Raw genomic sequence first — 25,134 nt, forward strand, 5'->3', positions numbered from 1 at the left:
ACATGACCACATTGTATCTTGTTATTTTACTCCAAAATTCAGTATAGAATGTGGCTGGCCTATAATTTTGCATGGAGACGCTTCATGTCACGCAGGCAATATTAACCTCAGTAGGCAGGTTTGCCTTTATCTGTTTCAGGCCCACAAGCTTAAAATGTGGACCAAATACCGTCATTGTAAAGAAAACAAATCCTAAATATATCTAACAGACAAAAAAAGCTTAGTAAAATGTGAGTGTAAACCACTAGCTTTCAAAAGTCAACCTCAATGAAAAATTCATTTCAGAAAAAGAATACCTAGTCAAGGCAAGGAGAAATACCCAGATCCTTGCCCATCACTGATTCTGAGTAATAAAAAAGAAGATACATAAAATAGGAAACTTAACTGTAAGCCGCAACTTATCTTGACTCGTTGATTGATTACTGATTTGTCTGATTTTTTTCTCTTTTTCTTCTTTTGTATCCTTAATGGATTATCATCTGAGCCTGTTGTCTTCCAGAACTGTGGCTAATTTCTAGGAGCTGGCATGGGGTGGGAAGAATTACTGAGTGTCAGAGAACTGTACACTATTTGGAGACATCTCCATGTCAGAATCACTGTTTTTATTTGATTTAGGACTTTTAAGAATCAATTTGGATGTGCTCCCAAAAGTCTATCAATGAATAACTTAATCATAAGGCTTATTTTAGCCAAGACAGGCAGCTCTCCTAAAGAATTACATAGTGCAGGTCAGGTTAAAAAAAAAAAAAAAAGAGCCAATTTCTTTTCCCTACAGAGAAAAGAAAGTCCTACAAAATGTTTCTCCCATTCCTTATACAGGTAGATGTAGCCTAAAAGTCTCCATTCTTGGTCTAAATATTCTGCTTTAATAATAAATTTCCTTCCTCATTTTCATGTTGTATTACTCCAGAACTGTCTCTCATTGTGTCTTTGTTTTTCAAAGTGCCGAAGAATTAAATGTAACTGTTTCCTCACCTGTCCTCAACAAACTTCTTTAAAGAGTTGTTTTAAGTAGTCTCATTTTTTTTCAAACTCATTCTCTTCTCAAGCTACTGTACTTTGAGTTTCATCTTTCCCTGTCACCAACATTATTTCTTGATCACCAGTTGCTTCCATGTTGACAAGTCCCTGTCGCCTCCTTTCTGATACAATATTAGTCAATTTCCCACCACTGTTTATGCAGGAGATAGCTTATTGATCTTGAAATATTTTATTATACTTGTTTCCAAGACACCAAAATTCTACCTTCCCTTGCCTTCCTTTTCATGTTTTTTTAAATTTATAAACACATTAAGCACTACTTTGCCACGACAGCTAAGCATACTTTACAACTCTTAACACTATTCCATATGGAATATAATACCCTTACAATATAATATAAACCCTTATTATAATATATATCAATATTACCCTTAGGTAATTATGTATATTATATAATACCTTATGTAATACCTATATATTACCTTATATATATATAATACCTAATGTAATATAATACCTTGTCTGAATCAACATGTGTTAAAATACAAATTTAATATATTTGAGAATATAGGAATTTGAAATCAGAAGGAAAGAAGCTAAGGTAGAATCATGAACACTGAGCTCAGTAGATACTTTATATTTGTCTTCTACCTTTACAAAATTAGAACCTGCTATTAATCTTAAGTAAATTGTTAAAGTAATATAGTTTTGCCCTGATACCATTAGCCATAACACCATAAGGTAACTGCTACTATTTAGCCTCAATTTTCCAGTTTCAAGGTAACACTGATGTTAACTTAGTTTTTTTGTTTTTTTTGTTTGTTTTGTTTTTTTTGCGGTACGCGGGCCTCTCACTGTTGTGGCCTCTCCCGTTGTGGAGCACAGGCTTCAGACACACAGGCTCAGCGGCCATGACTCACGAGCCAAGCCGCTCCACAGCACGTGGGATCTTCCCGGACTGGGACATGAACCCGTGTCCCCTGCATCAGCAGGCGGACTCTCAACCACTGCATCACCAGGGAAGCCCCAATTAACTTAATTTTCTACTAAGTTTATAATGAAGTTGTAGGGATCTAGAATTCTCATTTACATTATTTGAGGGTTGTTGTTTTTTTTTTAAGTTTGAGTTATATTCATATCTGAATATCTAACTTAAAGTAGTAAAAACAGAAAATGTTGATTTAAAACCTTAATCCTGTTGCTTAGTGCGTGTAATAAAAGGTAATGTAAAAAGATACTGTTTATAAACAACATTTGAATATTTTTGTTAGATTCCTTTCCAAAATGAACTTTAAAGTCAGTAGTTTAAGAACCATGAATATCCTTGCTAGAAGGCTTTTTTTCCCTCAGAGTTTCCTTTTAGGGTTACTTTGGTGTTTCGGATCTCCAGTGATAGTCACTCATTTCCAAATGCTGTAAAGATGATTTCCCCAGTAATGGTATTTGGCTAAATTGGTCCAGCGTCTTAGTTGTAGATCATAGTCGGCAAGGTTCTTAGGAACAGTCTTATTATCCAGTACCTTATCTGTTGGCAGGCAGATATGAAATATTGTATTTGGCTCATGTGTATATAGTCTTACAGAAAAAGACCCACTCTCTGAAGATTTGAGTAGCATGGTCACAAAATGTAGAGAATAAAGCATGATAAGACTTACAATCTCCAAACTAAATTAATCTTTATATCCAGAAAGAGCCTGTGTTTTCATATTTACACTTCATGCCTTAAACATTTGTATTGTGGCACCTTGGAAAGCTGTAGGGGATAAGAGGGTTGGTGGAAGTCATGCCTATGGACCTGAGTTAGCAATTATGTTCTTACAGTTGATCAAAAACTTTAGCAATGTAAAGGTGTTGACCTCTTTCACCAACACAGTAGACTAAGTCTGTAATCCATGTTTCTCTTTACTTATGTTGATAGAAAATATATCTTGTTCTTAAATTTTATCTTTCACTCTCATCTCTTCCAGCCAGAAAAATCTACTTAACCTTCATCACTGAATGCTAGCACCTCCCTCCTGTGTCCCAAGCTTGTTCCAGATGCTTTCTTTTTCTTATAGCCATTTTCTTTTATTAAAGGCAGAGATAATTCAATACCTTCATTTTCTCATAGCTCTTCTTACACCTCTAGGTGTAGGAGATATGAGAGTCATGATTATGTCATTTCCTACTAATCCTGCTGTGCAAAATGGGATAGTAGACTGATAGGTACAAGCATAGACATGGGCAAAGTTCAGCTCCAGCAGATTATATAGAGACGTAAAGCATACAGACCAGTCACCAATTTAAATGTGTTGCAGGTTTTCATCATTTGACTAAGGTCTTTTCTCTCCAGCCATTTTTCTATCAACTTCAACACAAGGAAACAGTGGTAGCCAAGGCAAGGTGGCATTGGAGGGTATACCTGATAGGTAAGGCTCTGCTTAAGGCCCAGTGGAGCTCTGTGGGATTTTGGGATTCTGTTTACGTTAAGACAAACTATTGGGTTAGCCAAAAAGTTCATTCAGGTTTTTCCATTAAGATGGTACGGAAAAACCCAAATGAACTTTTTGGCCAACCCAATAACTCTGTTGCCCTACAAAGCTGGACAAGACCTCAGACTACTTCCTATGCTTTCAAATGATCTTCCTAGGAAAAGAGTTGAGAAGGAGTGAAAAGGAGTCAAGTTTTAATACTTCAATTCACAGGTAACTCAGTACTTGAAGATGGGATATCAGATTTGCAGAAGGATGTCTGTGGAGTCTGGAGCAATTCAGTAACTTTAATCTTCTGAGATCTATTTGTAAATATTGGGAAAAGGGAGGGCTCAATCCTGTTTCCCCCTATTTTTTGCTATCTATTTTCTTTCCAAAGGTCCTTCTCTATGGCTCACGTTATATTCCAAGGACTTCACATTTATATATCAAACTCTGTAAAACTTGTATATCCTATCCTCTACTTGACATAGTTAAATGAGAAATTTTATTTTCACAGATCTCTTTTGGCAAATGTTCATTTTGGGTAGCTGTACCCACACTCAGCCAATTATCATATCTAAAAATAAAGCCATTTTGAGACATTATTTCCTTTCCCTCACCAGCCTATAATGTCTTTAATTTCTATTCTAATTAGAAAACATGTCCTGATTATGTGTGTTTACCTCTCTATCCTTCTTTGCACTTAAGTCTAAGACTAAGTCACTTACGGATTGCTGTAATAGTCACCTAACATGGATCTCTCCTTTTACTCTTTATTCTTTATAGTCAGTGGTCCACCCAGTGGATAAAGAAATCTTAAAAATACATATAAGATCAATGTGACATCAAAGCCAAAAGAAGAATCTTCTGGTATAGAGGAAATTAAAAATTGCATCAAATGATGCTGACTAGCTGATAAAGATGTTTACAGACTAGCAAACACAAAATTCAGCAATATAAATGTCATTAGTGATATGGATAAAAGCAGTCTGAGTGAAATGGTGTGGAGTGAAGTGGGATAAGAAGAGAAAGGAGGTGATAAACCAGAGATTTGGGTGAAAGAAATAAGGAAATGGATAAATAGCTGGAGAGAAATGTGAAGAAAGAGAGATGTTTGGCATGAGAGCATACATGCATGCACATGTGGTTGTGATAGATTTCATTGTAAAAGACATCCATGCATGTCTGTATAATGGTGGAAGAAAATCCAGAAAAGGGAGAAACTTGAGATGCAGAAGAGAGAAATGGGATGAGGAATCTGAGATTTGAATTCATGGTAGACAAAGCAGCTAAATCTAGAGGATAGAATCATGGAGAGGAGGAAACATTGATAAAATTAATCTCAAACTGTGCCAGCTCTCCTTCCTTCAAATATTTGCTTACCTGTAAATTACTTGTATGCTAGATGAAGAATTACCAAGAATTACAGCAGAAAGAAGTAGCAGGGAGGCTAAAGGCTTAGCAAAATTAGCTACATGTAGGGCTTCCCTGGTGGCGCAGTGGTTGAGAGTCCGCCTGCCGATTCAGGGGACACGGGTTCGTGCCCCGGCCCGGGATGATCCCACATGCCGCGGAGCGGCTGGGCCCGTGACCCATGGTCGCCGAGCCTGCACGTACGGAGACTGTGCTCCGCAACGGGAGAGGCCACAACAGTGAGAGGCCCGCGTACCAGAAAAAAAAAAAAAAAAAAAAAAAGCTACATGTAAAACACTGATGGATCTCACAGATAGAACCTGGAATGAAAAAAAGTAAGAAATGCCACATGAGGCATAACTAATCACCAGTGATAGAAATAAAAATAGTCATCTTTGGGCTTCCCTGGTGGCGCAATGGTTGAGAATCTGCCTGCCAATGCAGGGGACACGGGTTCGAGCTCTGGTCTGGGAGGATTCCACATGCCACGGAGCAACTGGGCCCATGAGCCACAATTACTGAGCCTGCGCGTCTGGAGCCTGTGCTCCCCAACAAGAGAGGCCGCGATGAGAGGCCTGCACACCGCAATGAAGAGTGGCCCCCACTTGCCACAACTAGAGAAAGACCTCGCACAGAAACGAAGACCCAACACAGCCATAAATTAATTAATTAATTAATTAAAAGGCAAACCTTTAAAAAAAAGTAGTCATCTTTATCAGGGGAATTGATAGTACTGTAGAGGGATCACAAGATAAGATTCTGAAGTGCTTAAAATGTTATATATTTTGATGCGGGGGGAATTACATGGGTATATATCAAACATCGAACCATACACTTAAGATTTTTATTACTTTCTGCAGGTATGCCACGTAGCAATTGAAAAAAAAAAATTGCAGATTTTATAATCTCCTTGGATTAGTCAGACTACGATCATTATTTGAATTAAATGTAGCTAGATAAACTGGTTTATTCCTCCTTTTGTCACACACAAACAAGCCATTAAATCCTGAGCCCCACGAGAGAAGAGATTTTTCTGCTTTGTTCCTTGACATATTCCAGCTGTTCAGCAGTAAGATTTAACAGCTGTTATCAAATGATGAGTGTTTTCATGACTCAGTATTTTGGGCAAACAATTCTTCCTGTTAACTCCCACCCCATTTTACTCTACATAGTGTGAATATGAATAAGCCTGAAGATGTTTAAAAAAGAAATTTTCTCAAGAGTTCAAATTTATCCATTTATTAAGTCTCTGAATTTGGAGACACACGTGAAACAGAAATCCCAGCAGATACCTTAATTCTGGTTATATAACTGGCATATTATCAACTCATTTGGTAAACTGCCATCCAATATCAAAATTAGTATTTTTCATCATTTGGGGTAATTTGTCTATCATTGTAATATTAATATGTTTGCATGATCTTTGAACATCTAGTGTTATAAACTTTATTTTCAGGAAGTGTATAATTTGCATAAAATTTAAGGCTGGAGATATTCAAGTTTGGGGCTATAAAAGATGGAGAATGAAAGCAAGAAGGAATTCTCAAAACTTCCCTAAATCCAACAGTCCCACATAAAGCAGGAGCTCCAGACACAATACATAGATCTATGAAAATGACTGGGGACAAGTCCAGGGCTCTTTTATACATCTCTTAAATCTTCCCTGAAATAGAGGGAGTTGCCCAGCAGTGTGAACCCTGAAACACCCACCAGTGTGACAGTTCCATTTTTACTTCTCCCAATAATGAGCTATGGAAAGAATATATAATAGGAATATAGAAGTCTATACGTGGATGGGACCAAATTGCACATAAGTGAAAAAAAAAATCAGTAATCTTCCATCTGAGCTGTACAGATGCTACCATTTCTTGCCAAATCATGAGCATTTAATTTTCTCCAGTAACAAATCAGTGATTGGATGCAACATTATAGAGAAAATGAGGCAAATCTCATGTGATTTCCAGTAATTCATTTTCAACTCAGAAACTTTTGTTTATACACTTATCCCATGTAGATGTGTCTCTGAGATGCTCTTAACACAAGTGTTATTTTACTTCTCGTTTGAAAGTTTTCCTCCATCTTTTGATAGTAATAGTAGGTACCCTCTCAAACTCATATTCAAAATTAATATAAGTTTAGACATAAGGGATACTGACCCTAAAACTTGAAATCTTCATCTGTCTTGTGTTCCTCTTTCTGGGTTTCCTTACCTGCAATATCCAGTTGATATTTTTTTATCTAGAATAGCAGGTATATTATGTGTTCCTGTAATCTGCAGTGAGATTTAACTTAAAAGACCTATAAGCCTTCTTAGAGTGTCATTTGGTAAGTGTTTGAAGATGGAGGAATTATAAATTATACTTGCATTTGACCTATTCTGTGTCCTAGATTTCCTAACTTAATTATTTCACTTCACTACAGGTCACCAAACCGCCTTACGTAACGGTAGTATTAATCATGTTGCCAAATCTACAGTTAGGGTACCTTGCTTTCCTATGACTCTAATGTTCTTTAATTCAACATGTCTGGGACAGGGGATGTTTTTGGGTATCTCAGTCTTAAACTTTATTTATGCATTTTCCCTCACTGTCTCTTTGTATGCCTTAAGAGAAATGTGACTATCATTTTCAAAGTTTCCTTGGAGAGCTTGGGAGATAGTAAGACTTTTGTCTCCCAGACACGTTCAATTAGTCTCACAAGTATAACAGTCTCTCCTGTAGAACATTTTCAAGACACATTATAGGTGTGCCATTCCTGTTCCTATCTGCACCTCTGCCTCACAACCAGATAACAATCAGACTCACATAATTAAATCAATTTTTGATTTGTTTCCTTCTACAATGGTTTTGTTCTTGCAGAATTCCTCTTATATATTGGTTTTAATTTTTGCTTTAAAACATCATACTTAAAATTTGCATTTTTAAAATTTGTATATATGTATAGCTTAGTTTGGGCTTACATACTTAAAATTCTAAGATGATATGCCATTTTTATTAAACGTTTCTTATTTTTACTATTTCCTATTTTCCATTGTTTTTCTTTTCACTTTATTTTATTATTATTTTTTTACATCTTTATTGGAGTATAATTGCTTTACAATGGTGTGTTAGTTTCTGCTTTATAACAAAGTGAATCAGCTCTACATATACATATATCCCCATATCTTCTCCCTCTTGCATCTCTCTCAAACCCTCCCTTTCCCAACCCTCTAGGTGGTCACGAAGCACAGAACTGATCTCCCTGTGCTATGTGGCTGCTTCCCACTAGCTATCTATTTTACATTTGGTAGTATATATGTCCATGCCACTCTCTCACTTCGTCCCAGCTTACCCTTCTGCCTCCCCATGTCCATTATCTACGTCTACATCTTTATTCCTGTCCTGCCCCTAGGTTCTTCAGAACTTTTTTTTTTTTTTTTTTTTTTTTTTTTAGATTCCATATATATGTGTTAGCATATGGTATTTGTTTTTCTCTTTCTGACTTACTTCACTCTGTATGACAATCTCCAGGTCCATTGACCTCACTACAGATAATTCAATTTTGTTTCTTTTTATGGCTGAGTAATATTCCATTGTATATATGTGTCACATCTTCTTTATCCATTCATCTGTCAGTGGACATTTAGGTTGCTTTCATGTCCTGGCCATTGTAAATAGAGCTGCAATGAACATTGTAGTACATGACCCTTTCTGAATTATGGTTTTCTCAGGGTATATGCCCAGTAGTGGGATTGCTCGGTCGTATGGTAGCTCTATTTTCAGTTTTTTGAGGAACCTCCATACTATTCTCCATAGTGGCTGTATCAATTTCCATTCCCACCAACAGTGTGAGAGTGTTTCCTTGTCTCCACACCCTCTCCAGCATGTATTGTTTCCAGATTTTTTGATGATGGCCATTCTGAGTGGTGTGAGATGATATCTCATTGTAGTTTTGATTTGCATTTCTCTAATGATTAGTGATGTTGAGCATTCTTTCATGTGTTTGTTGCCAATCTGTATATCTTCTTTGGAGAAATGTCTATTTAGGTCTTCTGCCCATTTATGGATTGGGTAGTTTGTTTTTTTTTTGTTATTGAGCTGCATAGGCTGCTTATAAATTTTGGAGATTAATCCTTTGTCAGTGGCTTCATTTGAAAATATTTTCTCCCATAATGAGTGTTGTCTTTTCATCTTGTTTATGGTTTCCTTTGCTGTGCAAAGGCTTTTAAGTTTCATTAGCTTCCATTTGTTTACTTTTGTTTTTATTTCCATTTCTCTAGAGGTGGCTCAAAAAGGATCTTGCTGTGATTTATGTTATAGAGTGTTCTGCCTAGGTTTTCCTCAAAGAGTCTTATAGTGTCTGGCCTTACATTTAGGTCTTTAATCCATTTTGAGTTTCTTTTTGTATATGATGTTAGGGAGTGTTCTAATTTCATTCTTTTAGATGTAGCTGTCCAGTTTTCCCAGCAGCACTTATTGAAGAGGCTGTCTTTTCTTCATTGTATATTCTTGCCTCCTTTATCAAAGGTAAGGTGGCCACATGTGCATGGGTTTATATCTGGGCTTTCTAACCTATTCCATTGATCTGTATTCCTGTTTTTGTGCCAGTACCATACTGTCTTTATTAGTGTACCTTTGCAGTATAGTCTGAAGTATGGGAGCCTGATTCCTCCAGCTCTGTTCGTCTTTCTCAAGATTGCTTTGGCTATTCGGGGTCTTTTGTGTTTCCATACAAATTGTGAAATTTTTTGTTCTAGTTCTGAGAAAAATGCCATTCATAGTTTGATAGGGATTGCATTGAATCTGTAGGTTGCTTTGGGTAGTAGAGTCATTTTCACAATGTTGATTCTTCCAATCTCTTCCAAACAAAGAGATATGTTATATCTCTCCATCTGTTTGTGTCTTTAATTTTTCATCAGTGTCTTATAGTTTTCTACATACAGGTCTTTTGTTTCCTTCGGTAGGTTTATTCCTAGGTATTTTATTATTTTTGTTGAAATGGTAAATGAGAGTGTTTCCTTAATTTCTCTTTCAGATTTTTCATCATCAGTGTATACGAATGCAAGAGATTTCTGTGCATTAATTTTGTATCCTGATACTTTACCAAATTCATTGATTACCTCTGGTAGTTTTCTGATATGATTTTTAGGATTCTTTTATCTTTTTCCATCCCCTCCCTTTCAGTCTGTATATGTCGATAGGTCTGAAGTGGCTCTCTTGTAGACAGCATATATTTGGGTCTTGTTTTTGTATCCTTTCAGCCAGTCTGTGTCTTTTGGTTGGAGCATTTAATCCATTTACATTTAAGGTAGTTATCAATATGTATGTCCCTATTACCATTTCCTTAATTGTTTTGGATTTGTTATTGTAGTTCTTTTCCTTCTCTTGTGATTTCTGCCTAGAGAAGTTCCTTTAGCATTTGTTGTAAAGCTGGTTGGGTGGTGTTGACTTCTCTTAGCTCTTGCTTGTGTGTAAAGGTTTTAATTTCTACATGGAACCTGAATGAGATCCTTGCTGGTAGAGTAATCTTAGTTGTAGGATTTTCTCTTTCATCACTTTAAATATGTCCTGCCACTCCCTTCTGGCTTACAGAGTTTTTGCTGAAAGATCCACTGTTAACCTTATGGGGATTCCCTTGTATGTTATTTGTTGCTTTTCCCTTGCTTTTAATATTTTTTTTTCTTTTCATTTAATTTTTGAGTTTGATTAATATGTGTCTTGGCATGTTTCTCCTTGAATTTATCCTGTATGGGACTCTCTGCACTTCCTGGACTTGATTGACTATTTCCTTTCCCATATTAGGCAAGTTTTCAACTCCAATCTCTTCAAATATTTTTTTTCAGTCTCTTTCTTTTTCTCTTCTTATTCTGGGACCCCTGTAATTTGAATGTAGGTGCATTTAATATTGTCCCAGATGTCTGTGAGACTGTCCTCAATTATTTTCCTTCTTTTTTCTTTATTCTGTTCTGTGGTAGTTATTTCCACTATTTTATCTTCCAGGTCACTTATCTGGTCTTCTCCTTCAGTTATTCTGCTATTGATTCCTTCTAGAGAATTTTTAATTTCATTTATTGTGTTGTTCTTCATTTTTTTTGGTTGTTATTTAGTTCTTCTATAGCCTTATTAAACGTTTCTTGTATTTTCTCCGTTCTATTTCCAAGATTTTGTATCATTTTTCCTGTCATTACTCTGAATACTTTTTCAGGTAGACTGTCTATTTCCTCTTCATTTGTTTGGTCTGGTGGATTTTTATCTTGCTCTTTCATCTGCTGCATATTTCTCTGTCTTATCATTTTGCTTAACTTACTGTTTTTGGGGTCTCCTTTTCTCAGGCTGCAGGTTTGTAGCTTATGTTGTTTTTGGTGTCTGCTCTCAGTAGGTGAGGTTGGTTCAGTGGGTTGTGTAGGCTTCCTGGTAGAGGGAACTAGTGCCTGTGTTCTGGTGGATGAGGCTGGATCTTGTCTTTCTGTTGGGCAAGTCTGTGTCCAGTGGTGTGTTTTGGGGTGTCTGTGACCTTATTATGATTTTAGTCAGCCTCTCTGCTAATGACTGGTGTTGTGTTCCTGTCTTGCTAGTTGTTTGGCATAAGGTGTCCAGCACTGTAGCTTGTTGGTTGTTGAATGGAGGTGGGTCTTAGCATTGAGATAGAGATCTCTTGGAGGGCTTTCACTGTTTGATATTATGTGGAGCCGGGAGGTCTCTGGTGGACCAATGTCCTGAACTCAGCTCTTCCTCCTCAGAGGCACAGGCCTGACCCTTGGTCAGAGCACCAAGACCCTGTCAGCTACATGGCTCTGAAGTAAAGGGAGATAAAAAGAAAGAAAAATTAATAAATGAAATAAAGTTATTAGAATATTTTTTTAAAAAATTAGTAAAAATTAAAACAACTAAAAAGTAATAAAAAAAGAGAAAGAAACAAGAGAGCAACCAAGCCAAAAAACAAATCCACCAATGACAGCAAGCGCTAAATACTATACAAAGAAAAAGAAATAATAATAAAAGGACAGAACCCTAGAACAAATGATAAAAGCAATGCTATACAGGAAAAATCACACAAAGAAGCACACATATACACCCTCACAAAAAGAGAAAAAGAAAAATATAATCTATATATATAATAAAAAAAAGGAAGAGAGCAATCACATCAATAAACAAATCTACCAATGATAATAAGCTCTAAATTCCAAACTAAGATATACATAAAACCAGAAACAAATTAGATGCAGAAAGCAAACCGGAAGTCTACAGCTGCTCCCAAAGTCCACCACCTCAATTTTGGGATGATTCGTTGTCTATTCAGGAATTCCAGAGTTGCAGCGTACATCAAGTTGATTGTGGAGATTTAATCTGCTGCTCCTGAGGTTGCTGGGAGAGATTTCCCTTTCTCTTCTTTGTTCTCACAGCTCCCAGGAGCTCAGCTTTGTATTTGGCCCCACCTCTGCGTGTAGGTCGCCTGAGGGCATCTGCTCTTCCCTCAGAGAGTACGGGGTTAAAGTAGCAGCTGATTAGGGGGCTCTGGCTCACTCAGGCCAGAGGGAGGGAGGGGTATGGAATGCAGAGCGAACCTGCTCCAGCAGAGGCCAGCGTGAGGTTGCAACAGTCTGAGGCCTGTTGTGTGTTCTCCTGCAGAAGTTTCCCTGGATCACGAGACCCTGGCAGTGACAGGCTGCACAGGTTCCCAGGAGGGAAGGTGTGGATAGTGACCTGTGCTTGCACACAGGCTTCTTGGTGGCTGCAGCAACAGCCTTAGCATTTCATGCCCATCTGGTGCCTGCACTGACAGCCGTGGCTCGTGCCCATCTCTGGAGCTCATTTAGACGGTGCTCTGAATCCCCTCTCCTCACACACCACAAAACAATGGTGTCTTGCCTCTTAGGCAGTTCCAGAATTTTTTCCGGACTCCCTTCCAGCTAGCTATGGTGCACTAGCCCCCTTTAGGCTGTGTTCATGCAGCCAACCCCAGTCCTCTCCCTGGGATCTGACCTCTGAAGCCTGAGCCTCAGCTCCCAGCCCCTGCCCACCCCGTCGGGTGAGCAGACAAGCCTCTCAGGCTGGTGAGTGCTGATCAGCACAGTCCTCTGTGCGGGACTCTCTCTGCTTTGCCCTCTCCACCCCTGTTGCTGCGCTCTCCTCCATGACTCCGAAGCTTCCCCATGCCTACCCCCCGTCTCTGCCAGTAAAGAGGCGTCCTAGTGTGTGGAAACTTTTCCTCCTTCATAGCTCCCTCCCAGATGTGCAGGTCCATCCCTGTTCTTTTGCCTCTGTTTTTTCTTTTTTCTTTTTCCTACCCAGGTACACGGGGTGTTTCTTGTCTTTTGGGAAATCTGAGGTCTTCTGCCAGTGTTCAGTAGGTGTTCTGTAGGAGTTGTTCCACATGTAGATGTATTTCTGATATATTTGTGGGGAGAAAGGTGATCTGCACGTCTTACTCCTCTGCCATCTTGAAGCACACCCACAAGAAAATCTTAAAATCATTAATACAAAATGCCACAGTGCCAAAATCAGAAATGATTTCTATCACTAAAATATTAGGAATATTTCAAATAAAGGAAACCAGTATATTATAATTGGGTTTGAAATGTAGCACCACCACTGACCGTTTTTCCTTAAAATTAATTACAAATTCCATTCCTCATGTAAAACTTTACCTCTGAAGGATGTTCTGATAATTGTCATATAATAAACATTAAGTAAGTAAAAGAGTACTTGGCATTTAGATAGTTTTTAATACTAATATTAATACTTGTTGGCTGCAAACTTAGACTGCCAGATATTTCTTCAGCAGGGATGGGTTTATTCAGGATCAGTAGAGAGTGGCAATTTGGGGTCTGCCAACATGGAGAGCCACATGTAAGTCCTGGCTCATCAGGCATGGAGAGGTCTTTTATAGAGGGAGAAAGGAAAGTGGGAGGGCTACAGTAAACAAACATAGCTTTTGATTGGCTGAGTCCTTTCCAGGAAAGAAGAGGAGTCTCTCTTCTTCCTATTGGCTTCTGCTATCACTGCAAGGTGTGACAGCTCCTCCCTCTAGTTTCCCACATGTATTTAATTGAGGTTTCTGCTTATTAAATCTTACAAACCTATTATTGTATTAGTAGAATATTTCTATTACTTTTATTATTATCTTTCTTCCAACATCAAGATAAAGTATGATGTAATGTATCCACTGTTATAAGGTTTATTTTATTTTATTTATTTATTATTATTATTATTTTGTGGTACGCAGGCCTCTCTTTGCTGTGGCCTCTCCCATTGCAGAGCACAGGCTCCGGACGTGCAGGCTCAGTGGCCATGGCTCACGGGCCTAGCCGCTCCACGGCATGTGGGATCTTCCCGGACCGGGGCACGAACCTGTGTCCCCTGCATCGGCAGGTGGACTCTCAACCACTGTGCCACCAGGAAAGCCCTTATTTTATTTTTAATTCTGATTCTTCCAGCAGATATATTTCCCAAGAGCAATTCAATTGATTTTGCCTTGATATTTTTATTTTTTTAATTAATATTTATTTATTGCTGTGCTGCATGTCTTGCAGGATCTTAGTTCCCCTATCAGATACTGAACCTGGGCCCTCAGCATTGAAAGTGCAGAGTCCTAACCACTGAACTGCCGGGGAATTCTGACTTTTTTTAAATAAAATGATAATACAGCCTGAGAGAGTAATGAGACCCTTTAGCCAGTTGAGAGAATTGAGGAGGAACTAATGAATGAAGGTACAAATTATTTATATGTATTAACAAAGTCACAGTAACCATGTGTTGTCCTGATCTTACAAAATGAAAATTTTAGTTTCAGTCTTTTTCCCTGATAGTATGTTGTATTTAGAGAATTTTTATTTCACAGTTGTTTCCAGCTATATGACAGAGGCCTGAATTACATCTTTTATATGTGATTTCCAGGTGTAAGTCTAAATACCTTCTGAAATGTAAGAGTGATTGTGTGTGTGTGTCTGTGTGAATGCCCCAAATCAGTAATTATATCACTATGGTCAATTATACCAAGAAGTTGCACTTAATTGTAGATGAAAAGATTTAGGTTTTTAATTTAAAATCTATAGACAAAACAACTATCCAGTTCTTATTAGCATCAGGGACCTGATGATGTTTCTTTCAATATTGTGTTCTTCTTTTTTTGGTACATTAAGGTGTTCATTCGTGTGGTTAGAACAGTAGGAAAAAAAATCCATTTTAATGGTTAAATGTTTTTCAGACCACACGTATTATCAACTTCCGTTTGCCACTACTGAAATTTAGATTAGGAGCAGCAATTAAATTTTCAAGTTGATTTTTGCAATCTATGTTAAAATGATCCTTGGTAATATGTAAGTGGGAAACTAAACTTCACTTCTTATAAACTCTGTATCAGATGATGATTGCACAAGTCACCAATTTCCAAAAGCTGGTATTGTTATATATTGTAGCCCTTTCCTTTCTTTATGTCCAATGTTCGATCATTCCCCAAATCACAAAATTCTTATAATTTTCCTTCATTATTGTCAATCACTCCCTCTACAACACCACTGCTGTACAGAGATTTGAATCCTCATTATTTCTTATCTGGATTCCTCCAGTATCTTGCTAACTCTTTTCTCATCATTAGTCTTAGATCTTTCAATTTATCTCACTGACCAACTGACAAAATTATCTTCATAAAATATATTGCTTTTTGATTTTAAGATATTTTTATAGCCATAGACTCACATGCAAGGATATACATGATTTCCCTTCTTAGCTATGCATCTCCAAAATATCTTTGCTTCATGATAATTGATATTTTTGTGGCCTCTGCCATAATTAACCATGGTCCTTTGATATCATAGACAATACCTGGAATACACTAACTTGTTACAAATAGGGTTATTTAAGAACTTGCACTAGAATCTCCAATATTCTTTATTATATGTTTGTAAGAGCTTTCTATTCAGAAGCAAGGGGAAATTCACATTCATACAGAATCTCTAAGAGTGAAAGAATCCATGCTGCCTGCTTCTAGCCATCTTTCTTAAGCCAACTTCTACCACCTGATACAAGTAGGTGCTGATTCTTAGGTCAAAAATCTTTTCCTATGATTCCTACCGAAATTTCCATATGAGATTAGAGCCAAATCCAGCATAGACCGTTTTTTTTTGTTTGTTTGTTTTGTTTTTAACATCTTTATTGGAGTATAATTGCTTTACAATGGTATGTTAGTTTCTGCTGTATAATAAAGTGAATCAGCTATACATAAACATACATCTCCATATCTCCTCCCTCTTTCATCTCGCTCCCACCCTCCCTATCTCAGCTTTCTAGGTGGACACAAAGCACCAGGCTGATCTCCCTTTGCTATGTGGCTGCTTCCCACTAGCTATCCATTTTACATTTGCTGGTAAATATACGTCCATGCCACTCTCTCACTTCAACCCAGCTCACCCTTCCCCTTCCCCGTGTCCTCAAGTTCATTTGCTATGTCTGCATTTTTATTCCTGTCTTGCCCCTAGGTTCTTCAGAACCATTTTTTTTCTTTTTTAGATTTCATATATATGTGTTAACATACAGTATTTGTTTTTCTCTTTCTGACTTACTTCACTTTTTATGAGTCTCTAGGTCCATCCACCTCACTACAAATAACTCAATTTTGTTTCCTTTTATGGATGAGTAATATTCCATTGTATATATGTGCCACATCTTCTTTATCCATTCATCTGTTGATGGACACTTAGGTTGCTTCCATGTCCTGGCTATTGTAAATAGAGCTGCAGTGAACATTGTAGTACATGGTTTGGCTTGTCTGAAAAGATGAAAATTCACTCTAGAGATCTAGTCAGAAGTATGATACATTCAAAACAAACATCAGTTAGAAGGTCACTGAGATGTTCTAGATAAGAGGTAATATGGTTAGGGTGTTAACAATGGGAAGGAAAAGTGTTTGGATAGAGATTATAAATATTGTAAGTTTTAGCCCAAAGAAATCGGTTATGCTAGATATAGCATGCGAGTACAAGAAAAGAGTCAAGACCGACTCAAGATTTTTGGCCTAAACTGCACATAAAATGAGGCAACACTGTGGGAACAACCTATTATTTGGGAAAAGTGAAAATCAAGAATTAAGTTTTAGTTATTTCAATTTGCAGCTGTTAATCAGGATTCCAAGAGCAGGATTTCGGATGATAGATATGTGTGTCAACATGGGAGAAAAGTATGAAATTTTATATATATTTATATTTGGCTACTGAATTAAATCCCATATCTCTGTGTCTTACAATATTTTTTTCTTAGATCACAGTTCAGTACATGTTGCATGACTCCCCAAGAAATGGCACTGTGCTCTTATCTCCTGTCATTCTGTTTTGCTGTCATTTAGACAAATGACCTATGTAGCCTTCACAGAAGGAGAGCCATTACAGAATAGCATGTAGGAGTCTTTATGCCCAGGACTGAAGGGTTCCAAATACACTCTTTCTCAGTACCTGCAGTGGTACCTCTAGGACCTCCCCACATCTAAAATTCTCAGATATATAAGTCCCATTGTTGGCTCTCTGTACCTGTCATTCCACATTCACAGATTCAACCAACCTCGCATAGTGTAGTAATATATACATTTATTGAAAAAAATCAGCTTAAGAGTGGACCCACACAGTTCAAGCCCATGTTATTCAAGGGTCAACTCTACTTCTTCCCACACAATCCTGACCAAAATGCAGTCACCTGGCACTGAACTAATTACACAGAAAAGCTGAGAAAATTTTTTATCCTATCTGCTCATGAATACCAAGTAACCAAGAAATACTTGGCAGTCTCTGACACAGTGGTTATGAGGAATTAATGAAGGGTATCTTTACAAGATTACACTTCATTGTAGTTTGATGGGTCTTATTTACTGTCTGGGGAGAGGTTTCTTTTGATACCGGTGAGCTTGTGGGCAGAGTTACTTTGTGCCATAGAACAAAATTAGATCTCATGCCATAAGAGGACTTGGAAAGATAATTTGGAAAATAAATCTTGTGCCACAATGCAGTGGTAATTGAACAGGAATATCTTGAACCACAAGGCAGCTTTGAACACAGACATCTTGTTATAAATGGTTGCATTCCCTTAACTGGGAGAATCAGTTGTTTCAAATGTTGCTCACAGTCTAAGTAAGATGACTTCTGAGATATGATGATTGGATTCAACATTTAGAGGTTAATAGCTGCTTGAGAGGAATGGTGGTGACAAAATCCTTTCTTGGATTCAAGAAAGAATAGAATATTATAGCTGTAAAAATGAGCAGAGAAATGAGTCATAGTTGAATGAGATATAGGATCATTGGAAGGATTTGCTTTTTCTTCTTTTCATGTTCTGGCTTGTCCATTGACACGACTAATTCAATAAAGCTGAAATAGTCAATCATGAAAAAGTACAAAGGAACAATTGCATATGTAATATGATCAAATAATCAAATATACACTGTATCCTGTACACAAGAGCACCTCTCCTTACACAGGACAACAGATGCTTCATCATTCAATTAAGTGGGGAGGAAGCACAGCTAAGAATTATTGTACTTTCATGTGTTTGAGTGTGACTACATTTTTATCCAAAAACCTCTGGAGTTGAAATACTACAGGGTTAGAATACTGGAAAGTCATGAGTGCAGCCTGAAGTTTGGGACACTTGGATACTCTGGAAGGTGTTATTACGGATAATGATAAGATCTAGGATTCCAGCATGACATAGTGGTTGGGTAGACAAGAGGAAAATATATTTGAAGATAAATTCAAGGATTTGAGAATGCATAATCTCTGAAACTGTATCCTATGTAGATTTCTTTGTTTCTATTTTGCTTAGAGTGAATTTCCTCCCAGAAGGTTCCCAAGCCCCTTATAAAAATAAACCAGAGTGATCAACATGGACCTTTAAAGTATAAACATCACCCTAGATATTGCAAAATCTTGCTTAATGACTTTAAAGAAAATTATCCTTCTGTTCTATCTCACAATAAGATGGAAAATCGAAATTTAGCTAAATTAAAACTAAAATTCAGCTTAGGTGTGACTACCTCATTCTTTTGTCAATTTATCATTGGTAATTATATTAGAATTAAATATAAAAATTAATTTGTTATTTTCATCCTCAAGGCATGAACATCTATCAATCATAAAGGCAAAAAAGAGCAATAAAACTTTTCTAAGACAAAAGTTTTAAACTGAATAGGGTTAAAGAATAATGGCACATAAGTATGCCATGATATAACAAAACTGAACATAAAGCAACATTGTCTTTTGGGGGGAATATTAACTTGACCTCAAAACTCACATTTCATTAAATTACTAAACTCATTGTTTTTCAGTCAATCTTGAAAATGCATTTATAGAGGTGTTTTAGTTTATAACAAACAAAAATTCAATGTCATATTTTAAACACATTTAATAAAGAAGTACACTTAAATTTTAAACAATATCAATTTATGAACTAATATGTGTAATTATTGAGACATTTCTCAGGAAATAATATTAAAACTTGTGCAAATAAAAGTCCAAGTTTTGTATATAATTTAGTCTCTATAAAATCTGCACTCTAAAATATAACAGGAGAGAGTAAGGGAGTGAAAGGGGTTGAAAGAGAAAGAGAGGAAAAAGGAAATTAAAAGAAAAATATCCAAGAATAATTATTTTTCAGTTCCAAGAGAAATGATGATTCAGTCCAATATATTTAAAATTGAAGGGAAAAAAGCTCAAGTTCACTGCTTTCCTGTTACTACTCTTTCCAGAGCCGTGCCAAATGTCATTATTAAGGTGGTCATTTACATATAGTGCCATAACATGGGGAGCTTAAAGGTTAAGGTCAGTAGTAGAAAGAACTTCATTGAAAAGGCCACGTTTTAGAAATGGGAACATCTTTTTACTAGTAATGTGAAATGGGGAATTAAGGCAATGACCTAAATAATTAAAGTAAAACAAACCCTCTGCATCTAAGAGAAAAATAAAAGAGAACTTCAAAACTTAAATCATCACAAATTACTGTCAACATTGATCACATTAATGGGGTAATTGCTCAGCATGCACTTTAAAGAGGCTACATATCTCCAAATGAAGTCATTTCTATATGTAGACATTGATTTACTGATTTGTGTTTTATTATTTCCAAAGTCTCAGTGATTGATTTCTTTTGATACAATGAGCTAATTTTGATATTAAGACAGGAAAAAAATGTGTATAGTCTATACTAAGTAGTGCTTATTTTTATTTTTTGAAATCCATACATTATAAGGGTCAAATATTAAACTTGTATTGTGGCAAATGTAGACTACATAATAAAATGTTATCTTTTCATGTTATCTAAAATATGCAAATTGGAAGCACATGACCCTTACAATTCTGCATACTTATTATTTCCTGGAGTCTTTTAATTTATTTTTTTAAATTAATTTATTTGGAGTATAGTTGATTTACAATGTTGTGTTAGTTTCTGCTGTACAGCAAAGTGAATCAGTTATACATACACATATTTCACTCTCTTTTAGATTCTTTTCCCATATAGGTCATTACAAAGTATTGAGTAGAGTTCCCTGTGCTATGAGTAGGTTCTTATTAGTTATCATTTTTGTACATAGTAGCATGTATATGTCAATCTCAATCTCCCAATTTATCCCTTCTCCCCCTTTCCCCCTTGGTAACCATTAGTTTGTTTTCTACATCTGTGACTTTATTTCTGTTTTATAAGTAAGTTCATTTGTACCATTTTTTTTTAATCCACGTGTAAGCGATATATGACATTTGTCTTTCTCTGTCTGACTTACTTCACTCATTATGAAAATCTGTAGGTCATCCATCCATGTTGCTGCAAATGGCATTAGTTTTTTTTTATGGCTGAGTAATATTCCACTGTATATATGTACCACATTCTTCTTTATCCATTCATCTGTTAATGGACATTTAGGTTGCTTCCATGTCCTGGCTGTTATAAATAGTGCAGGGCATATAACCAGAGAAAAACATAATTCAAAAATATACAGGCACCTCCATGTTCACTGCAGCACTAAAGTCCTTTTAAAATCAGCACAGTCAAAGCCCCTTGTCTCATGCATGTCACAACCAACAAAAGGGTCTGACAACTGATACGCACTGTAGCATGGACCTCTTCCTGCTTCAATTGTATCTTGTCTCCCTCCTTCCACTTTTCCTTCATCCATTCCTCCCTCTCTTTATATGTGGTTCTTTCTTTCTTTGCCATTTGAAACAATGGAAATTGTGTAGGCAGGAAACACAAGAGAAGAAAAAGACCTACAATAACAAACCCAAAACAATTAAGAAAATGGGAATAGGAACATATATATCGATAACTACCTTAAATGTAAATGGATTAAATGCTCCAACCAAAAGACATAGCCTGGCTGAATGGATACAAAAAGAAGACCCATATATTTGCTGCCTACAAGAGACCCACTTCAGAAATAGGGACACATACAGACTGAAAGTGAGGGGATGGAAAATGATATTCCATGCAAAAGGAAATCAAAAGACAGCTGGAGTAGCAATTCTCATATCAGAAAAAATAGACTTTAAAACAAAGACTATTATAAGAGACAAAGAAGGACACTACATAATGATCAAGGGATCAATCCAAGAAGAAGATATAATAATTGTAAATATTTATGCACCCAACATAGGAGCACCTCAATACATAAGGCAAATACTAACAGCCATAAAAGGGGAAATCAAAATTAACACAATCATAGTAGGGGACTTTAACATCCCACTTTCACCAATGGACAGATCATCCAAAATGAAAGTAAATAAGGAAACACAAGCTTTAAATGATACATTAAACAAGATAGACTTAATTGATATTTATAGGACATTTCATCCAAAAACAACAGAATACCCTTTCTTCTCAAGTGCTCATGGAACATTCTCCAGGATAGATCATATCTTGGGTCACAAATCAAGCCTTGGTAAATTTAAGAAAGTTGAAATCATATCAAATATTTTTTCTGACCACAATGCTATGAGACTAGATATCAATTACAGGAAAAAATCTGTAAAAAATACAAACACATGGAGGCTAAACAATACACTACTTAATATCCAAGGGATCACTGAAGAAATCAAAGAGGAAATTAAAAAATACCTAGAAACAAATGACAATGGAGACACGACAACCCAAAACCTATAGGATGCAGCAAAAGCAGTTCTAAGAGGGAAGTTTATAGCAATACAGTCCTACCTTAAGAAACGGGAAACATCTCAAATAAGCCACCTAACCTTGCACCTAACACAATTAGAGAAAGAAGAACAAAAATCCCCAGTTAGCAGAAGGTAAGAAATCATAAAAATCAGATTAGAAATAAGGGAGAACCAAGATTATCTGGATAGAGAGGTTCAAGGAACAAGTCTGAGGAATAGGAATGAAAACAACTTCAATTGTGAAAACCATATTCCACATTCTATAAACTACAAAGGTTGTGCAAAATCCAACTAATAATAAATCCAAAGAAATGACATGTGGTTATTCGTATTCCAAGAATGGCATAAATGATACATAGACAAATATAGAGGAGGAAAAAAATAAATGGCAAGCCAACTAGAGAGGAACTAGAACTTGATATCTAGAATGAAGAGCTCCTTGAGATATCACTGAGAATGCAGAAATAACCCGGGTCCCATAGCCACAGCAGCCTGGAAAGAGCAAATACTTTTTGGCTCCACCCTCCCCCATTTCTTGTTGGATACTTGAGCATTGCCTCCACAGTGGCTCTGAGTATGTGTCCTTCTGATGAGTCCATGCATGAGTCATACCTATTTCCTCCCACTCAAGCAGCAGTGGGATGTCTGCTGTGACTGGGCCTCAAAGCTCCTCAAGTGAGGTGTCCCTCAAAGCCTCTCCCAGTTCATCATCAACCCCATGATTTGTGCCATCACTCAGACCAAGTGTGAACAGTGCCCTACAGCTCCTTGTGCCACATGTGATACACGGGCTGCAACACAATCCTGACTTCTGCTTGCAGCATCTTAGTGCCCCTGGTTCCACTTTTGACTTGTTCTTATTGCACTGCTCCTCTTGAGACTAAGGCAGAAGTCCCAAGGCTTGGGCTACAGTACAGCCCGTGTGATGGACACCACACTTCAGCAAGAGTCACCCCTTGGACAATAATCTCTAAACCTCCCCCTGTCCTCTGCTGGTGTAAATTCCAACTGGGAGGACCTCTGCACAGACCCTCCTGATAAGTCTCTGAATAGTAATGACTTCTGGATTTCGACTTCTCTGTTTGCCAGCACCAGATTTTACATGAGTTTTCTTAGTCAATAAACACTCCTTTGGGATGGAAATCATCCCCCACATTACACTTGAGGAAAATTGAAGCTCAGAGAATTAAATGCCTCACCCAACACTTGTCAGCCAGTATATTAGAGTCAAGAATTATGCTCTAGTATTCTGCTCTCCAAGAATAAAACTTTTCAAATCTAGACAAAATTCATTCCAGGGGTAATGCAGCTAAGACAGGGGTTCCCATATACTTGGGGCAAGATGCAGGGCTGTCTCTTGCCTAGGTTTAAAGCCGCTACATTCCTTTAAACTGAATATCCAAGGAGGAGGACATGATAAAATAATTTCTTCTGCCTCAGAGCTTATGACATCCCTTAACAACTATTGATTCCTACGAATTAGTCTCAATCACGTTAGATAGGAGAGATAAAACGGCTTCAGGTTAACAAAAATTTTGTATGAAGTAAAAAGAAGTGGTGTTTTTCAAGTCTGAAAAATCCCAAAGATCTGCATTAACATAATGCATGCGTACCTGCAATAGGTACTTTAACAGAGTAATAGTGTACAGTCATATCAGAAATGTTTCTTTAAATATTTCAGTTTTACAAGATAATTAGTGACAAAGAACACAGACATAGGAAATTAGGTGTCATTGTTTGACACTGCTGTATGGAGGGGAAACGTTGTAAATTTTAATTCCAAGACCCAAATGATTCTAAGTAAGACAGCAGAGAACAGTCATTCTACCTGATGTTCGGAAGCAACTAGACAAGTGTAGGAGTGTATCTGAGTTTGTAAGAAACTGAAAATGACAATCAAAGCATGTTCAAATGTTTGTCTTATATGTATAGGGGAAAGAAAGCTGGCTATGCAGATTCTAGGTATAAACTGGCAGGGCTGGACATAGGGAAATAATAAAATAAATCTATTGTGAAAAAATAGATGCAAAATATGCCTCACAGATTTTTGGATTGCTATTTAATTGTTCTTTCACACATGTAAAGCAAATGGGAATCCTGACTCTTGTGACATGGCTGACATAGTTCTGACATCCTATGTTTTGTTTTATCTACTAAAATTATGCCCAGGCCCACTCCCAGAAATTCTGATTCAGTTTGTTTGGAGTGAGACTTACACATCGGGTGGGTGGTTTGTGTGTGTGTGTGGTGATAAATGGTATAGGTATTTTTAAAAATTCCAGATAGTTAGTTACATACTTAATAATACATATTATATATACATATTAAATTGTATATAACAGGACATAAATTTTATGTAATATACAGTATACAGTTACTAATATAGTTTAATTATATAGTTATAACTATAAATATATAGTTAAATTACTAGATATTAATTAGCCAAAATTGGGAACCTCTGATTTAGAGGTTTATTTGAATATTTGTTACACTGCTTATATTCTGGTAACAGGGTAAAGGCAATAAATAAGTAAGGAATAACATAAATATCAGAGAGTGACATTGGTGATTTGTTTATTAAAAATATTTATATTCATAAGAGACTCTCATATGTCTTTCCAAAATTGTTGTATATTTTTACAATTCCACCAGCCATGTATAAGATAAAACATTGTTTCCTATCCTTACAAAAAATAGGTATTTTCAGTCTTTTGAATATTATATATCCTGTTGGGTGTAGTGGAATCTTCCTGAAATTTAACTGTCATTTTCCTGAAGATGAAAGGCAATGAGCATACTTTTATGTGCTTATATTTCTCCATATTTAGTGATATGTCTGTTCAAAACATATGCCCATATTTGAGTTGCTTGTCTACTTATTACTGAGCCATAAGGTGTTTTTATATTTTTGATACAAATTATTTATTACACATACATACTTCAGTTACTCTCTCTACAGCAAAAGGCAGGTATGTTTATTATCTCGTATAATAAATGTATTCCTCAAGAGCAAAGGGACGGCATGTTTAGTGTCCATTGTAAAAGATTCAGATTCCCTAAGCTCAGTGTTCCTCTCCTATAATGCTACTCCATGTGGGCGCTGGTAATCATCTGACTCACTTTACCATTTCCCTGTGGGAATTTGGACTTGGGAAGTAGGTTAAA

The 25,134-nt window shown here is 36.7% G+C and overlaps 1 pseudogene; it reads right to left on the reverse strand.

The window, feature by feature from the left end:
• Nucleotides 1–2,346: 2,346 nt before the first annotated feature.
• LOC115864274 (protein downstream neighbor of Son pseudogene) lies at nucleotides 2,347–7,306 on the reverse strand (annotated as a pseudogene).
• Nucleotides 7,307–25,134: the final 17,828 nt, after the last annotated feature.

This window comes from Globicephala melas, chromosome 4 (assembly GCF_963455315.2).
Source record: "Globicephala melas chromosome 4, mGloMel1.2, whole genome shotgun sequence".
NCBI lineage: Eukaryota > Metazoa > Chordata > Mammalia > Artiodactyla > Delphinidae > Globicephala > Globicephala melas.